The sequence below is a fragment of the Lontra canadensis genome, unplaced genomic scaffold, assembly GCF_010015895.1.
Source record: "Lontra canadensis isolate GAN:19392208 unplaced genomic scaffold, GSC_riverotter_1.0 scaffold93, whole genome shotgun sequence".
In the NCBI taxonomy this organism is placed as follows: Eukaryota; Metazoa; Chordata; class Mammalia; order Carnivora; family Mustelidae; genus Lontra; species Lontra canadensis.
This window is the reverse complement of record NW_022631087.1, coordinates 4,159,236-4,172,578: the sequence shown is the minus strand read 5'-3', so window position 1 is coordinate 4,172,578 and position 13,343 is coordinate 4,159,236. Positions and strand designations below refer to the sequence as shown.

General features: G+C 50.6%; 1 protein-coding gene and 1 non-coding gene across 2 annotated transcripts in view; both read left to right on the top strand.

Annotated features, from left to right (window-relative positions):
- LARGE1 (LARGE xylosyl- and glucuronyltransferase 1) overlaps positions 1-13,343 on the top strand; it is a 520,460-nt gene that overhangs the window by 169,981 nt on the left and 337,136 nt on the right. The window lies entirely within an intron of this gene.
- LOC116854678 lies at positions 10,603-10,740 on the top strand. The gene has a single exon (XR_004380206.1). It is a non-coding gene; the product is annotated as a small nucleolar RNA SNORA76 (small nucleolar RNA).

Here is a 13,343-nt window from a genome sequence, read left to right as displayed (position 1 = left end):
GAAGGATCTGTTGCATCCCCAGCCTTCACACATAACCGGTGGTAACAGTGCTTGTGTCCCAGGGCGGAAGTAGAGGGTCCCGGAATGGATTTATTGGCCCTCAAGGGCTCATTGGTGGTGTTTTTGGATTTCTGCAGGGTTGTACCTCGGACCCCAGAGAAGTACTGAGTAGGTTGGAGGAACTGGTTCCTGAGAAGGGCCTGGGCTTTACCGATGCTGGCAGGAAGAAAGCCTTCCTCCCGGGAGCAGTCAAGAGCAAGTCTACAGAATGCTCTTCCGTTGGGAGAGAATATTGGTGACTGACTCCTCGTCAGTTGGAGGCACTAACTGGGATCTGTCGCTGCAGATCTAGAGCACAGCCCCATCGGATGTCTTGGTGGAGTGAGGGCGGAAGTGTCGCACTGTGCGGCGGGGTGGGTGGGGTGGGGAGAAAACCCACCCACATGACTCCCAAACAGAAACGTTTGGTCTGCGTGGGGAGGCGGAGTGTAACATACGTAGCGTGAGAGGAGTACCTTGGGTGTCAGGTAGGAATCATTGGGGTGCTCCTGACAGAAGAGCCAGCCCACCAGATAAGCGTGTATCTGTCTTACCATACGAGACCCTGGAGGTGGGAGGTGGTTGCTGTCAGTTCTGAGACTCAGTGATCTCGGTCCTCTGGTTGGGCATCTCTGCAGGTCTCTGGATTGTCTCATACTGGCAAGGTGGTTGCAAGAACTCCGGGCACCAGCGAGCGCTAAAAATGATCCCCTCCCCGACAGCCCGGTTTTAAACATTTACCACGCACCCCGGCCTCTATGTCTTATATTTGTAACAAGTAACATGTCGTAGAGGCTCAATATACACTTTTTGAATGAGTGCACAGGTGCCAGATAAAATACGAGACTCAGTTAAATTTACACTTCAGATAAACATCAAACAATTTTTAGTAGAAGTGCAGCTTAAGCATTGCACGGGCGCACTCCTACTAACACATGATTAGTTCATCTGAAGTTCAAGTCTAACCGGGTGTGCTGTATTTTTATGTCCTAAATCTGGGAACTCCCGGGACATCACAGTGACTTTATGGAGATGCATTTGAAGGTTTGCCTTTTGTCTCCCAAAGCGAGGGCTATCTGTTGTGATTCTACTTAAGCATTTGGGCTGAGGTGGAGAGTGGAGTGTGGATTGTGCACGGAGTTGGAACAATTTATCTAGAGGGAAACATGAAATTGGAACAAGTAGTTAGTGATGGAGAATTAACTCAAAATTAAATTGTGGATGGCCTGTAACTCCATAGAGAGATTTCTTCATGTTGCTTTCTGAGCGGTGGAGAGCAAGCCCGCTGCCAGCTGGGATTCACAGCATGTCAGCATGGGTCTTTTTCTCCGTGACATCTGTCTGTGATCCCATGAGCGACTGGAGCTGTGTTGGAAAAAGTAGCCACTTTAGGCTGCCCCGTCTGATGTTGCCGGAGTTGTGGACCGGGGCGGCGGTGGGGGGGGTTGTTCTGATATGTGATCCTTGCCACGTGTCCTGTCCTTGGACCGGGGTGCTCGGGGAAGAGAATTTCTGAACTGGGCACTTGTTTGAAATACGATTTCCTGGGTTCTACCCAGACCTGCTGCAGCAGATGTCCCAGAGGAATGGGGCCCCGCATTCTTTGCTCTTAACCAGCCCTCAAGGTGACTTTGCCACCTGAAGTTTGGGAGCCACTGTTGTCAAGCGTGGAGGAGCTTTCCAAGAGTGTTCTTTTTGCAGTTCGGTAAAGGGGCTGTTGTGAGCCCCGCTGGGCTGGGGAGACCACTTTGAGACTGGTTAACACCCAGGTGTTACCCCAGCGTTACTGACCTGCTTTTAGGAACCTTGGCTTAAAACAGCAGGATGGCAGGGGACTGTGGTACCCCCAGGGAGCAGCGGGAGGGCTCAGTGGGCTTCGAAGAAGATGGCCCTTTGGTGGTGAAATGTCTCACATGCACTGATGCTAAGATGTGGGAAAAGCCCGGGGAGCATGACCTGGCCAGTAAGTGACCCAGTTAACCTCCTGCAACCAACCGCTTGCTCTTGTCTGGACCTCAGTGACTGGCGGTGCCAAGGGAGGATTTCAGAGGAAATCACCTTATTTCTGATTCTCTGTTGCCCAAGCTTCTCACGCACAAGACGAAGGGCGGAAGCCCAAGGACTCCAGCCAGCGAAGTGTGAGTTGGGGTCTCCTGTTTCCTGACCAGGCTGTTTCCTCTCTGTTTTGCTACCTCCCCCCCCCCCCCCCCCCCCCCCCCCCCCCCCACTCCTTCTCTCTACACTTGCACACAAGCCCTTCTGACAGCAAGCCTTCTGAGGATGAGACGGGACTGTCGGTAACACGGGTTCCAGAGGACAGCCTGGAGAGACCAGAGCCTTGAGGGTCCGTCAGGTCGGAGTTCAGATTTCTAAACTGCATGGGGGGTGGTGGGGAGGAGCGGGGGCGGGGGGTGGAGGGCAGACGCAGTGACTCAGAAGGAGCAGTTCCTCTGCAGACTTGCTCAGTCCGGGTGAAGGGCTGCTGAACCCACAGTCAGAGGAGATGGTGATGAAACGAACTTCTGAGAGACTGAATCCCCCTGCCCTCTCCCCCCGCGACCTCTGTGCATCTTCAGCGGCCTGTGCTCTGTACCCCTGAGGTCACCACCCCGTGTCCTTCCGTGACCTGCAGCGGCTCAGGTTGGAATTCAGGATGCCGTCTGGGCCAGAGGGCGCTCGGCATGGGTCAGAGGTCCGTGTGTGGTTGGTTGGTCCTTAGAGAATTTCCCGGGGGCAGTGACAGGGCTGTGTAAGCACAGGATGGGCGGCGGCCATGGGAGACGGTGTCACGATCCATTTTACCTGGACTTTGTAGGTTATTCATCTAGTTTCTTTGCCCCTCCCACACACACACACCCCCGCCCTGCTTTTTTTTTGGGGGGGGGGGATTGGCTTGGTAGATTTACATGATAGTTCTTAATTTAGCATTTATATGATCAAAGCCATTGCTGCTTGGCTTATTGTGTGGTGTCTCCTGTCTCCGTTGGATCTTGCTCATTCGATCTCATAAAGTAGGTATAATTCTTTTCCCCAGTTTCCCGATGAGGACCTGGGCTTGGCGAGGTAAAGGGTACGCCCAAGGGTGCATGGAGCTGACAACTTGAATTGTTTCCAGGCAAGGGCGATTCTTCATTTCCAGCCTGTCCGTCACCATGGCGGTCGGATAGTAGGAACTTTAAGCTGTCGTAGCCCACTTCGTGGAAAGACAGGAGCCAGTTCCCGGTTGTCTAGATCATCGTAGTTGTAGATCGGGTTCATCATCACCAGCGGGTGGTGGGAGGGGTTCGTTTTTCAAGGCTGAATATCACAAAGGAAGAGTAAACAGACCCATGGGTTTACTAGTTCGTGACTTCAGGAATTTATACCTGGAGGGGAAAAAAAAATCCCCTAAAACAAAACCATCACCTAGATAACGAAGGACCTATCGGATTAATATAAAGTCAGCCTGGTTTGCTGTCTCCAGCCCTGTGTGCTGGCTGGTGTGTTTAAAAATAAACGAGCGAGGGGCTACCTGGGTAGCTCCGTCGTTTAAGCATCTGGGTCTTGGTTTTGGCTCAGGTCATGATCTCGGGGTCCTGGGATCAAGCCCCGTGTCCTTGGCTCCATGTTCAGCAGGGCGTCTGCTTAAAGGATTCTCTCCTTCTCCCTCTGCCCCTCCCTCATACACATGCTCGCTTGCTCTCTCAAATAAATAGATCTTTAAAAAAACAAATAAATAGGTAGGAGAAGAGTAAATGAAGCAAGATGGGATTGGGAGGGAGACAAACCATAAGTGACTCTTAATCTCACAAAACAAACTGAGGGTTGCTGGGGGGAGGGGGGTTGGGAGAGGGGGGTTGGGGTTATGGACATTGGGGAGGGCATGTGCTATGGTGAGTGCTGTGAAGTGTGTAAACCTGGCGATTCACAGACCTGTACCCCTGGGGAAAAAATATATGTTTATAAAAAATAAAAAAAAAAAATAGAAACCACAGTAGGAATGGACCCCAGATAGTAACTAATGTGCTTCCAACAACGGGGCGTGAGGGGTGCCCTGCGTTCATATACTGGAGGCATGGCAGAGGTGGAGCGACTCTCCATGAGGGGCTGTTTGGGGATACGTTTTAATGTGGTTCCAGAAGGAAGTGGACCCAGCCCTCTCCTTTCTCCTTATCTGATTCAGGGGAAGGAGGGGGAGCTGAAACCTTTTTAAAAACCAAGTTCATCCATTTCTTTCATGATCATCTGAACAGCTAAACCTTCTGGGACTATTATATATAATCGTTCTCCAAGCTGTATCCGTTTTCCCTGGTCTGTAGATATATCTATCCCTCTCCTCCTTTTTAAATAAAACTGATTAATTATAAGAAAATAGATGTGAAATGAAGCTTTGAGCTTCTTAGCAAATCTGAGCCCTCAAGTGATGTGATTTTGCTCTCCAGATGAAGAGGTTCATAAAGGGGAGATTTTGAGGACAAACAAAACAAATTAGCCACAGGGATAGGCAGTTTCAGTGACTGCAAACGAGTAGCAGTCATCGGCACTGTAGATACTAAAGATAGACCATCTGTGAGCACACCTGCCATGCAGGGCAAGGTTCCTGGAAGTGGTACAGTTGGTGCCATAGGAACATAATTTAAACCTGACTTTGGTGGAGGCTGGTGAGGAATGCAGGGGCCAAGGTTACTAGCTCTTTTTCCCCCTGTTGTTGCTTCTACTTTTTTCTTTTTCTTTTTCTTTTTTTTTTTTTTTTTTTAAGACTGTATATGTTCGTAGCTTTTCTTACTGGCCTCAGTAGGATGTATGATACCTACAGTATGTGTGTGTGTGTGTCTCCCTCCCTCTTTCCATCCTTCTCTCCCAACTGCTGTGGCTCTAACCACTCTTGGTTCCCTCTAGTTCTCTACTTGTCCCTTTCTGTGTCTTGACCACACTTGGAGCCGAACTGAGATTTCCTGGTAATTTCCCATTGTCAGTGGAGTGGAGTGTGTGGCTCATTTAGCTGTCCAGTGGCTAGACTGTCATTCTAAGATGCTCATAGCCACTGGGCCCCTGGTCTCCGTGAATAGTCCCCGCTTGTGCTGCTCACCTCTTGAGGGCCTCTGGTCCCATGACCCATCTGACCCATATCTCCAACTGAGGAAGCATCCTTACTGGTGCAGCACCGGTCATGTCCACTGGCTGGCTTGGTGTCTAAGTTTCTTGGCTTTCCAACCAAGTTAGCATCTGCCATTTTTTCCCCCTAAGATTTTATTTTTATTTATTAGAGAGTAGTGGGGGGAGCAGAGGGAGAGGAGCAAGCAGGCAACCCTCTGAGCACAGAGCCCAATGCAGGGCTCAGTCCCACAACCCTCAGATCATGACCTGACCCCAAATCAAGAGTTACACACCTGACTACCCAAGCCCCCCTCCCAGGTGCCCCATAATCTGCCTTCTTGTTCTTCACCCCATAAGGTTATTGACTAGGGTAATGGGTATGGTTAAAACTCCCTAGAGTCAAATCGGCACATGGCACAGCTCCTGGGCCTGCGATTTTTGCTATAGTTCCTCCTAGCTTGCTCAATACCCGGACAGTTCGTGTTCATGGTCCTCACTGGACCCGGAACTAGCCATTCTGTAGGTGTAAAAAGAGACTGTTTTAGTCTCCCATTGATGCTTTGATTTACTGTCTCTTTTCTTCTGAGAATCTTTTATTCTTTAAAATCCTAGCCTTACACTTATTCCTGGGTATTCCTCAAAGGCTTAACACATCTTAATACAATTTGTATTGCATTATTCCATATTCTTTTTTTTTATTGTTATGGTAGCCACCATACAGTACATCATTAGTTTTTGATATTTGTTCCGTGATTCATTGTGTATAACACCCAGTGCTCTTCCATATTCTTGTAATTTTTTTTTTAACCTTCTTGAATTCTTTTCAACACCTTCTGTCATGAGCTGTTGTCTCCTGCTTCTTGGGAAATTGCCCATGGTAGTTCTTTGCTCATAGAGCTACTCCAATAGACATTGATTGAATGACAATGACATTCTCCAGATAGGAAACAGGGATGGTAGTGTCAGATGCTGATGGTGAAGTTTTCCGTCTTTTTCTCACCTAGCAACTGTTTGGCAAGAGAAGAAAGTATTCAGAGTAGTGCTGGGATTAATTCTAAGGGCAAAGTTTAATTGGTCTTGGGGTTTTCCATCATTCTGTGCCTGGACCAAAGCCATTATCTGCAATGGCAGCTTATCACTGCATTGTTTCCATGGGTGCTGCTGCCCTGACCTGCTTGCTGGGGAGGAGGAGGAAGATACACTTCAGAGAAGAAAGGTACGGTTTTGGGTCTCATGTAATCCTCTGCCGTCAAGCAGCTGTCCCGGGGTGTTACTTCCTAGAACAAAATCATGGAATTAAATGAAAACCGGGAAGGGTCTTTCGATGTTACCTTGAGCACTCCGTCCATTTGTACATACTTTCATGCATTCAGCAAATATTGACCAGGAAACCACTATGTGCAAGGTTTTCCACAAGGCACCACCAAAAGGCTCTTTGGAAGCAAGAAATCCAATTTGGAGAACACGCATCAATCACAGGGGGGCACCTGAGAGTTGTGATCCCCCAGTCGAATGGCTTGTAATGAAGGTTTTTTAAAATTGGTGCATTACAATGGAGAATGGGTTGTTCTGCGCAACTCTGGTGTCTAGACAACCCTGAATCAAGGAGAATGAGTCATGATGATAGGCAGTTACTGGCTCAACAACCAACAACAAAACCGTTATAATCCTTGAGCAGTCTTGGCATGCTCGATGCAAATGACTACTTGAGATAAAGTTAGATCTTAGGTACAAGTCCCCGTGCTCACTCTGTTTGGCCCTATAGCCCTCTGGTGAGCTACTTCGCCTTCTTGTGTGTGTCCTGTTCCTCAGAGGTATGAAGATGGTAATGACTGTTACGGGTTGAATTTTGTTCCTTTCAAAATGCATCGGCTTAAGGCCTCCGTACCCAGTCCCTTAGACTGTGACTGTATCTGGAGAGGAGGTCTTTAAAGAGGTAAATGAGGTAAAATGAGATCACCTGGGAGGCCCTAATCCAGCATTCCCGGGGCTCTTACAAGCAGAGGAGATTAGGAGGACTCAGACACACATGGGGAAGATGGCCCGCTGCAAGGCCAGGAGAGATGACCAAAAAGAAACCAACCCTGTTGACACCTAGGTCGGGACCCCAGCTTCCAGAAATGTGAGGGCCTCCACTTCTGTGTTTAATTAAGCTCTCCGGTCTGGAGAGCTTTGTTATGGCAGCACGAGTAACCTTGTGCAGGGACAGTCCCCTGAAGGCAGACACTGGGAGTCAAGAAGGCGTGTCATGTCTAGCTTCGGGGTCCGGCCCATGGCAGGAATCCTGAGCGGACCAAGCGGAAGTGGTTCCAGTCAGAGTCCCCAGCCAGGTCTCCCTGTACATCTTCCCATTACCACCACCGCCACCTCAGTGGGTAGACCCAGTGCCCGGGGCACAGTCCCGATGATGACATTCTTCAGAAAGAAGCTCCGCCATGTGCCGGCCATTCTCTTCCATGTGTGGGGGCCTGTCACACCGCAGTGCCGGGCTCCTCCAGACCACGGGTGACCTTGATGAATTCTGAGCCTTTCATCCCAGGAGATGGCCAAAGGGGTTTTTTGTGAGGGTCCCATGGGGCGGTATTGGGCCTGTACCGCGCTCGGCCTGTGCTGGTGCCTCTGCCTCTCAATGCCTAAGGTTCAGTCCAGCGGGTGTGTGGGCGCGTACGCCCACTTGCTGGCCTCTGCCCGGTGGCTCTGTGGATCTCTCCAAAGCCAGGCACCCACCGGCTCCCTCGTTTCTGTCTCTGGCTTCCTCAGATGTGCTGACTCTTGTGGATTTTTTAGAGGGGGTGCCTGCCCCAGGGCCCCGCACGGTACTACCAGAATCACAATAGTGACATCAACCACTTGGGTGTGTGGGTAGCCTGTGGGAGGCAGCTCCATCTGGAAACTAAAAAGGGAAACAACAATCCTCTTCTTTTACTTCTAGATTTTTCTGTATCTTTGCAGGTAGACAGGGCCAAGAGGGGAATTTACAAATTGACACTCCCCCGCCCCCCACCAAGCAGCTTGATTTTTCTTTTCTTTTTTCTTTTTTTTTAAATTAAAAAAAAATTTTTTTTTAAAGTTCCTTTGGGAGCAAAGAGGAAGGCTGGCTGGGAAACCAGAGCAATTGGAGAAAGCGGGCGGGGGTGGGGTGGGGTGGGGATGATGCATAACGTACCTGGAGTCTTCTTGTTTGGAGGATCTCGGTTGTGTGCTGCAAATGTAGCCATAAAGCCCCAAAAGCGGAGCCCTAGAACGATTTCCAGCTATTAACACCTGGAGACTTTCTAAGTTACAATGAAAAGAGCATCTCTGGCAAAGCCAAACTTGACTTGATGAATTTTGTTATACGTGGCTTGGATGCTTTGTGTACTCACCTGGGCATTTCCCGTATTTCCGTGATGGGCGCCTAGTAAACATGGTCAGACTGGTTGTGCCAAGGGGAGGTGCGGTCCTGGGAGGTCTCCCTTTAGCATCTGGCAGGATGACAAGGAAAAAGACCCATCCTTCTCGTGGGAGGACAGTGAGAAAGGGAAACCAGGGTGGGTTTTTTCCTTTTCTCCCTCCCATTTCTTTATCAGTCGTAATCTTCAGCTGGAATTGGTCTCCAGGGTCAGTTCTGGATCTCCTGCGATGATAGCATTCTCACTTGAAGATGGACGTAATGATTTCTTTTTTTTCAAGCTACCTTCGACCTGCGACCACGATGTCAGTGGGATCTGAAAGAGTCTGTGTTGGTTGCTGCCTTAGCAGAAAAGGGCCAACCCGTGGGTTTCTGTCTGTGCGTTTTGAGGCAAAGGAGTATAAGATGGTAGGTTAAGTTGTGCAAGTGATCTGGGACCCTGCTATCTGGTCTTGGTTTGCTCAATCTTTTCCTCTCTTTAAAGCGATTCAATCCATTTTTACTAGAATCTCGCCTGCCGCCTCGAGAGGAGAGTCTGAAATTACATCAAGTTATTTGTCTTATAATTAGTCTTTATGAGGCCAAGACTGACTTGCCCCAGATTGCACATTGAGTTACTGGCAGAGCTGGGTCTCGAACCTGCGGCTTCTTTCCGATTATGATGCTCTTGCCCTTAAAAGGGAGCTCCTTCTGCTTTCTAGGAACTGCTTTCTGCTCCATTCCCACTGCACAGGCTACCCCTGGGAGAAGTCCTTCCTGTTCTCTCCCAGGCTCTAATGAGAGGTAAGTTCGGGGGTGGGGGGGTTGGTCCGCTGGAGGCCTATGCAGGGACATGGGCTGGTCCTCGTGCTCATTGTTCGTGTAATGGGAAGTAGCCCTCAGTAGAGAAGGACATGTATTTGTATGCAGCTAGTCGGAATGGCACTGGAATAAACACTGCACTCATCAAACTACACAGCCAGCAGCACAGCCAGGAAAGATGAACCGAAATGGAATGCTGATTTTTCTCACCACCATCTTTGGAAACCTCCTTCCTCGCCACCCACCTGGTGGTGGTAACCGTTCGCGGCAGTCTAGCCTTCCAGTGCCATGCTTCGGCTTCGGAGACAGCCCCTGTGCCGATCCGTTTATTGATGGATAAGTTTATCATCTGTGGAGGGAAGTTGCTTCCCTGAGCTCCACTGCTTTCATCTGTGGACTGGGCAGACCCATGCCTTGCTCAAATTTCGACTGGCTCACTGACGGTGGGCTTGGGGGGATGTGCTGGTTTACATAACAAAGCAGTACGCAGTCTAGTCCCTGGTCTGTGGTTATCTCAGTAAGTGAAAGCTGTTGTAGCTGTGTGGGATAACTCAGAGATCTGAATAATTCAGCAGATGCAGCGGAACTGGAGGGTTCGGGGACTTAGAATCTTCTCCCCGCCCTGTCTCAAAATAACTCCAGATGGTAATAGCCTGTTGGGGCAGGTTGCTTTAGTTGACACGACCTCACTCTTGTTGTCAACCATATGGGGCAATTGGAGCACCGTGTGCTATCGAAACAGGGGCAGGGAAGAGGAGGTGGCGGGCGGGGCGCCGGATTGCAGTCAGGCCTCCGTCCGTGGCTGGTGGACTTGAATCGTTGGCAACGCCAACAACGCTCTTTCTGTAGAGTAAGCCGCGAGTTCACCATAGGAACTATAAATTGTGCTTTTACCCTTTAACTCAGGGATTCTATTCTTAGGAATGTACTGTCCCCAAATATAGATCCTAAAAGAAAAGGGGGAGCAGGGAAGAGTGGAGCCTGTCAGAGCGGTTCCCAGCCGTGCGAAAATAGCTTGGGATTGAAAACTCCGCACGTGCCCAATGTTGTGCCCGACGTTGTCCGCCCTTTGCGGCGTTACAACGCGCCCCCTCCCCACCCCGCAGAGCGCCCCCTACGGTCCTGGAGAGGGTCGGGCGCATGGAGAGCGTGCTGGGCTTTCAACTCGGGGGAGGTCCCCATGGCGAAGGTGGGGAATCACTATTTTAACTGAAGCCCGGGGAGGGGTAGGGATTTTTGAAATCCGTTCCACAGTCTGCTGAGCACCCTTCTCAGGCAGGGTGGGGGGAGCCAAGGCACTGCCTTGGAACGTCCGCAGGGCCTAGCCCATGGCCTCTGGGGGCTGGTGGCAGTGCCAGAGCAAACCTAGCTTGTTCAGATCCGGGGCTGCTTAGAGGCCACCTAAGCAATCCCTTTAGCAGCAAGTGACATTCGGTAAGGGGCAGAGCTGGCAGAGGCCCTGAAGAGGGGGACGTGGGCCCAGGCTGGGCTATACGCTGGGGTTTGGGGGCCAGGACGGAGCCTGGAAGGGGGCCAGGACGGAGCCTGGAAGCTAGCCAGAATTTTATATCCGAAGCCTTTCCGTGTGCAGAGAGACTTGTGGACATGTGGGGGGCACGTGGGGAGGTGGGGTGTCTCCTCTGCCTGGCATTCTCTGGTGGGCCCTGTGCCTTGTGACAGCGGCACCCAGGGAATGGCCCTCAGTCACTGGAGAATCAGTGCACTGCCCCACCCCCTCCCCCGCCCCCAACTTAAGAGTGCGGCCTGGGAGGGTGGTAATTGTCCTTCCTCAGATGATCCTTGTGGGTGGGGGGATCTCAGCAAAGGAAATGTTCACAAAGCTTTTGGCCCCAAGTGAGCATTCCATACACGTTGGTTGCCTTTCCCCTTCCTGGTGGGGAGAGAGCATCCGAACGGGAGTTTTTAAGGCACACGGCAGTCTTCCGTCCAGGATTTGGGAGGGGAAACCCTCAACGCGGTTCTGTCCGGCTGTCTGCACCCGCACGTCCTACCTGATCGCTGCCCTCCCGGTACAGATGCACCTTCCAGAACCTTCGAGGGGCATCTAGCGGGGGGCGGGGGGGGTGTTTGGCGATAGAGTTACATATTCCAGTAAGTTATTCCTCCTTTTCATAATGTCATTACAGTCCATGATAAAAGAAATGAGTCAGTAAAATGGAGAATTAGACGTGTGGTAATTCCTGAGATTTAAGATCTGAAAATGTGACAATTCTGTGCTTTCGCACGGGCGATCTTATTATATCATCCCTCTGCTTAATATCCTTTAGCAGCAGCTCCACATCGAGGATAAAATGGGAACTCAGCCTGGTGCACAAATCCTTTCGTGGTTTGGCCCATGGCTGCCCCCTTCCTCAGTTCCATTTTTTCCCCATCACTTTTCTTTAGCATTTGAAGATGCCCGTCAGACGGCCTATGTGTGTTACTTTCCTGTTGCTCCTCCAAGAAGTCACCGTGAACTTTGTGGTTTCAAACAAGGCAGAGGTGTCTTTCCTACTCCTGGAGGTCAGAAGTCCAACATCCATCCCTCTGGGCTGAAGTCAGGGTGTCACAGGGCTGGTTCCTTCGGGGGGCTCCGAGGGGACAGTCGTTGCTTTGCTTTTGCTCGGCTTCCAGGGGTTGCCTGCATTCCTTGGCTTGTGACCCATTCCTCCGTCTGCGAAGTGTGTCCCTCCATTCTCTGCCTCCAGGTCGCACGGACTCGTCCTCTGATGCCGACAGCTCCTGCATGTCTCTTAAAGACCTTGTGATTGCGTGGGGCCCACGCAGATCATCCAGAATAATCGCCCCGTCTCCACATTCTTTAATCATACTTGCAGAATCTCTTTGGACTCAGGATGTAACATCCATGGGCAGCCTCGGAATTAGCCCTGGGCATCTTCGGGCCACCGTTCTTTAGCTTAACTCAGTACAGTTCCTTGTACTTCTTAACTCAGTACAGTTCCCAGTGTTCTGGCTGCCTGGGACACCTTTTCCTTCTGTCTTTGTGAGGCTAATCCCCATCCCCTCTTCAGAACCCAGTCCTCAGGTCCACTCTGGGAGCTGACCTCCTCTGTCTCCTGCCCTCTTGATCTGGTGATGTACCTCTCTGCTTGCCTACACCTTGAGCCCGTGCCCTTAGTAGCATCGCCACACTGTCTGATCATGTAGGTTCATTTGTCTGCCTGTCCCAGTAGTCCTTGGGAACAGGGACAGCACTGTCATCACCTTGCTCTCCGTACTGTGTGGGCCAGTAGCCTAACTTCATAGGCACAAGATGATGGATGCCCAGAAAGGGGGTCTGGGGCAGGAACCAGGCTACCCACTGTGGAGACCTCCAGAGCAGAAGCCCTCTGTCCTGATTTCCACAGTCCCGTCGGCCTGGAATGCATTTCCTCTCGGGAGCTGCAGTCCCCTGGGTTTTGGTGTGTCAAGGTCCCATGTTTTCCTGTCCCTTCAGCTGTCTAATTCCCTCTTTGTTGGGCTGCAGTAGATTAGCCTCCGTAAAAGCGAATAGACAATTTCCTATTAACATTTATATTGCTTTTCTTTTCTATTTCTTGGCGAGGCTCTGAGGACTGGGATGGCTGCGGAAAATGTTCTTTCATCTAAATAATGTCCCTGTTGGGGGCTGGATTCCGGCTTTTCGCTGGGCTGTGGAGAAGAGTGGGTGGGGTGGACTCATGAGCCCAGGAAGAATTAAGGCACAGAAGCCAATCCAGAAACTGTACGTTCAAGTCTGTAAATGTATACGGAGCGCCCACTGTGTGTCTGCTCCCGCACTAGGTCTTGGTGTGAAGAATTAGTGTCTGGCGCTTATTAAATGGTTACTATGTGCCAAGCATTGTTGCAGGTGCTTTAATTTTAATGTCCTCCTTGGTTTCTTGGAACTGAGCTTTACAGGTGAAGAAACTGAGGCACAGAGAGGTTGCCTTCCACGTTCAAGGTGATGCTGTAGTAAGTGATGTGGGCTCCAGAGCGGGCTGAGAAGGCCCAGAACAGTTCCTTCTCCCTAAAATGCTCATGGTCTGGAGGTCGC